This window comes from Chiloscyllium punctatum, chromosome 13 (genome assembly GCF_047496795.1).
Source record: "Chiloscyllium punctatum isolate Juve2018m chromosome 13, sChiPun1.3, whole genome shotgun sequence".
Lineage (NCBI taxonomy): Eukaryota > Metazoa > Chordata > Chondrichthyes > Orectolobiformes > Hemiscylliidae > Chiloscyllium > Chiloscyllium punctatum.
This window is the reverse complement of record NC_092751.1, coordinates 2708403-2714370: the sequence shown is the minus strand read 5'-3', so window position 1 is coordinate 2714370 and position 5968 is coordinate 2708403.

Genomic DNA, 5968 nt, shown 5'->3' with positions numbered 1-5968 from the left:
AGTATGGGTCTGATGAAGACTGGGTGTGTCAAATCCTAAATGTATATGTTAACAGAAAACAACCGTTTGACCCAGAGGAGAGCAAATATGCCGCCGCCTGGTTGGCGGGAGACGGCGAGAGTCCCACGCGTCTCTATCCTCTGATTCCCCAAACAGACCCGAGGAAGCCCCAGAAGTCTTGGGACATCCTCACCGACGGTTTGCCACCGTCTTCCCCGCCCCCGTATATACCACCCGCGCACGACCAGGCGTCCAGCGCGGACCTCCCCCCTGCGACGGATAATTCCGAGTCCCAGCAGGCTACGACCAGTGAGGAAGGGACTGCTGGGGGGGGGCACAGGAGGGGGCACAGAACTCACCCCAGGCATTAGGAAATCAGTCCGACTCGAGATGCGGAGAGGTCGAGAAGAGGGATTGAGAGCTGGGAGGAGTGACAATATTGAACAGCTGAACCCCTTACGAGAGGTGCCGTTTGGGAACGAACGGACCGGGTTCGTAGTACAACCTTTAAATTCTGGGGATATCCGGCAACTCCGTAATGAACTACCCCGTCTACTGGACGATCCCGTCAGTGTGGGAATACAACTGGACCAATTTCTGGGGCCCAGTATATACACATGGGCTGAACTGCAGGCCATGATGAGAATACTATTTAATTACGATGAAATTGTTATGATCCGGAATAGTGCAATGGCCATTTGGGATAGGGAGCATCAGGACGGCCCTCAGCGTGGAGAGCAGAAGTACCCCTTAGAGGACCCCCGGTGGGATCATAACGACGCGGAGGGAAGGGCCAATATGACAGACCTCAGAAGCCTTATAATCAGGGGAATCCAAACCTGCGTGTCCAAACAGCGGAATTTAGCAAAAGCATTTGAAGTTGGACAGAAAAAGGATGAATCCCCGAGTGAGTTTTTAGACCGTTTGCGGGAGTCCATGCGAAAGTATTCAGGTTTAGACCCCGATGGGGAAATAGGCAAGAGCATGCTTAAGGTGCACTTTGTGACTAAGTCATGGCCTGACATTCAGAAGAAATTACAGAAAGTGGAGGATTGGGCTGAAAAGGATGTTGCAGAATTATTACGGGAAGCACAGAAGGTGTACGTTCAGAGGGATGTAATAAGGGAGAAACATAAGACAAAAATGATGGTGGCAGCCGTACGGGAAGCTTGTAAGTCCACCGGAATGGGGGAGGGAGATTATGGGGTGGAAAGAGGAACGTCGAAGAAAAGTTGGAGAGGGAGAGAAGCGAGACGGGGCAGAAGTGAGAGAGGAAGAATTAGCCGTTACCATGTCATACCTTAGTGAGTCCCGATTGACAGAGATAGACCCTAGGGTTTGGGTCGCCAAAGGGAACCGGGGAGGACTCGCAATTCGACCTGTGGAGGTAAAATTAAAGCCCCAGAGCCCCGACGTCAGAGTGCGCCAATACCCCATCTCTTGGGAAGGGAGGCAGGGCCTGAAGACAGTTATGGAAGACCTAATAAAAGATGGATTGGTAGAGCCCTGTATGTCACGATACAATTCCCCCATCCTGCCGGTCCGGAAGTCGGATGGGAGCTACCGAATGGTCCAAGACCTAAGGGAAGTAAATAAAATTGTCCAAGTACGGCACCCTGTGGTACCGAACCCATACACTATTCTGGGGCGAATCCCCCCGGACCACGGCTGGTTTAGTGTTATAGACTTAAAGGATGCCTTCTGGGCGTGTCCCCTAGGCAAGGACAGTAGGGATCCTTTTGCTTTTGAATGGGAGGATCCTGATATTGGCAGAAAACAACAGTACAGGTGGACCGTACTCCCCCAAGGATTCACTGAGTCCCCGACTCTGTTTGGGCAGATTCTGGAACAATTATTGGAGGGACTAACCTTGTCCCCGGCCCTTAAGCTTATACAATACGTGGACGATCTCCTTTTATCTGGACCGGCGGAGGAGGACGTCCTACTTGGGACTAATGCCCTGTTAAATTACCTAGCTGAGAAGGGGTTAAGAGTGAGTCAGAAGAAGCTCCAATATGTCGAGAAAGAGGTTAAGTACCTAGGACACTTGATAAGCCAGGGACAGAAACGAATAAGTCCGGAAAGAGTGCGGGCAATAATCGAACTAGGCCTCCCAACGACCAAGAGGGAGTTGCGGAAGTTCTTGGGACTCTTAGGCTATTGTCGGTTATGGATAGACGACTATGCCCCCCTTACTAAAGACTTGTACCTAAAACTCATTGAGGAGGCACCCAACAGAATAAAATGGGAGGAGGAGGAGAAAAAGTTAATTGAAATCCTAAAAGGAAAATTGATGGCCGCACCTGTTTTAAGCTTGCCGGATTTTAGTAAGACATTTCGCCTCTTTGTGAACTCCAGAAAGGGAACCGCTCTTGGAGTATTGACCCAGGACCGGGGGGGTAAAAGGAAGCCCGTGGCTTTCCTGTTAAAAATTCTGGATCCAGTCTCCCGAGGGTGGCCGGAGTGTGTCCAAGCGGTGGCAGCCACGGCAAAGCTGGTAGAGGAAAGCAGGAAGTTGACTTTTGGGGCCCCCTTGACAGTCACTACTCCCCACCAGGTTAGAACTATCCTGAATCAGAAGGCCGGGAGGTGGCTGACTGACTCGAGAATTCTGAAATATGAAGCCATATTGTTCGACCGAGAAGACCTCCGAATAGAAGTCGGGGGCTGCCACAACCCGGCGGACTTTCTTTGGAAAGGGGAAGGGGAGGAGGAACTGGAACACTGCTGTTCAGACATAATAGAGTACCAGAGTAAAGTGAGGGAAGATCTGAGGGATACCCCCTTACATGCAGGAAGGCGGTGGTACATTGATGGGTCCTCTCGAGTGATAGATGGGAAGAGACACAACGGTTATGCAGTCATTAGTGAGACTGGTTGGGAATTAGTGGAAAGTGGACGGCTACCGAATGCCTGGTCCGCACAAACGTGCGAATTGTACGCCTTGCACCGGGCTCTGAGGAATTTAAGGGGAATAGCCGGGACAATCTACACTGACTCTAAGTATGCCTTTGGGGTAGTACACACCTTTGGGAAGATCTGGAAAGAAAGGGGAATGATAAATAGTAGAGGAAAGGAGTTGGTCCACGAGGATCTAGTAGCCATGATCTTGGAGGATTTGTTGCTGCCACAAGAGATTGCTGTAGTACATGTGAAAGGACACCAGAAAGACGATAAAATAGAGACCCTGGGGAATCAATTGGCAGATGAACAGGCAAAATTGGCTGGGATGGGGAAGGAAGTAATAAACTGCCTGGTAAGGATTCCACAGATATCCGAAATTACCGAAGTGCCCACGTTTACTGACAAAGAAGAAACTCTTCTCACGTCTCTGGGGGGTACAAAGGATAGGGAAGGCAAGTGGACCTTACCCGATGGCCGCCAGCTACTAAATCGACGGTTGACGCGGGACATTATTGCCCGTTTACACCAAGGGAGTCACTGGGGCGCCCAGGCACTGTGTGATGCCTTCCTGCGCCGATATGCTCACCCTGGTCTGTACACAGTAGCCAAGCAGGTCACAGGAGATTGTATAACATGTCGAAAGATTAACAAAAGGGGGCTGCGGCAGCATACAAGACAAGGGGGTAGGAGTCCGGCCTATAGGCCGTTTGAGTATGTTCAGGTAGATTACACTGAGCTCCCCCCCATAGGTCGCCTGAATTATCTATTAGTAGTGGTAGATCACCTGACTGGATGGGTGGAGGCTTTCCCCACTACCACGGCAACGGCAACTCAGGTTAGCAAGATTCTACTCGAGCAAATCATCCCACGATTTGGGCTACCCCGCGCTATTGACTCTGACCAGGGGAGCCACTTCACCTCGACCGTCCTCCAGAATGTAGTGCAAGCAATGGGGATTGACTGGGATTTGCACACCCCCTGGCATCCCTCCTCCTCGGGCAAGGTCGAAAAATGAACCAGACCATCAAAAAGCAGCTAACCAAGCTCACTAGTGAAATCGGCCTGCCTTGGACCAAATGCCTACCCCTTGCCCTGTTGCAAATTCGCACCCAGCCAAGGCGGGATTTGGGCGTCTCCCCTTTCGAAATGTTATTTGGCCTCCCGTTCCATGGGCCGAAGGGGGAACCTCCTGTATTTGAGTCTCGGGATATGTTTGTGCAAAAATATGTGGTGGCTCTGGGGTCTGCTCTATCTCGTTTACGCCAACAGGGACTTTTGGCACAGACGCCGCCCCTCGAGTTTGCGGTGCACACCGTCAAGCCGGGTCAGTGGGTCCTGATTAAAAGCTGGAAGCAACGTACCCTCGAACCAACTTGGGACGGTCCCTTCCTGGTACTTTTGACGACCGAAACGGCTGTCCGTACGGCCGAAAAGGGCTGGACACATTACACTCGAGTCAAGGGACCAGTGCCACAACCGACGGAGGACGAACGAACCTCTCTGACAAAGGCATCTAAGGAACAGAGACCCTGAGAACGAACTAATCGGACTTTGGCGAGTCTAAAGGAACTGTGCCCTCGGGCTACGGGTGTCGCGACAAAATGCGGTCAATCGTATTGTTAACTTGCTATGCCATTGTCCTTGGGCTGGGTCATAGTGTGCGTGTTACCCAATTTGGCCTCCGGATGAAACAAATAGAGGACCGTCAGTGGTTCACCATCTCCGTGCTTGCCAACCAATCAACACAGACACTTAGCTTAGACCTATGTGAGTTGGTGCCCTGTAGGACTAAAAGTCAACTGAATCAAACTAAGCAGAATCTAGAGAGAGAAAGGGGATTCCAGGGTCAGACGTTAGTATTACAATTGTATGGTAGGGAAGGCCTAAATAGGCCTCCAGCCCCCGGGGTCCAGGCTATGGTGTCAGTTGTCCGTGATCCCATCACCCCTGGACGAGATTGTGGGCATAATCGGTGCAATCCGCTTTATCTGACCATAAAGAACTTGGAAAAGAACGAGGCGAGACTTAATAGAACAATAGTGGGTATTAGAGTTGGGGGCCAGGCAGGATGGGGGGGGGGGGAATGCAGCTGTGCTGCACGTATATCACGGTCATTGAAGCTGAGTCTGGGGGCTCATCCACCACTGGTAAGCAGGAAAAGATTAGAATAATTGAGACAACGGATTTGGAAAAGACCTTTGAAATAGAAACGGGATACGGGGAGGCGAATGCCTGGATGGAATGGGTCAAATGTACTGTGAGGAGCATGAAAAAGAGTGATTGCTACGCATGCACGAGTGCCCGCCCTAACCCTCAGGTGGTCCCATTCCCGCTGGGATGGGAGAAACACCCACGAGCCATGGACTGCATGATAAGGCTGTACCAGGACCGAGAGGCCTGGAACGACCCCACTTGTCGACCCTTGAGTTTGAAGTTGCCCCCCGTCAGGTCTGAGGGGGCGCCCCGCCCGCCATCATTCTCAGGGGTAACGGGTACGCACCAGGCCTGCGTCTCTCGGACGGGACTACAGTGGGACGACGATGTGGGGACATTTGACAAGTGCAGCGGATCAATCCGGCTGGTCAATGAAACTACCGGGGGCGGGAATTACTCCCACATTCATGTACCTAGGGCAGACCTCTGGTGGTACTGTGGTGGGAGGGTTCTGCGACCGACCCTGCCCCAAAAATGGACGGGCACTTGTGCGATCGTTCAATTGGCCATCCCATTCACCCTGGCATTCGAAAAACAAGAGCAACCCCGTTCTAGTGGAAGAACTGAGAGAGCTTTGGAGACCTCTTTCGATGATAACATATATTTAGATGCCATAGGGGTACCCAGGGGTGTTCCTGACGAATACAAGGCTAGGAACCAGATAGCGGCGGGTTTTGAGTCGTCACTGTTCTGGTGGGTTACCATCAATAAGAATGTGGATTGGATTAATTATATTTACTACAATCAGCAGAGGTTCATTAATTATACCCGGGATGCAGTGAAAGGAATAGCAGAACAACTGGACGCCACTAGTAGGATGGCGTGGGAAAATAGGTTGGCCTTAGACATG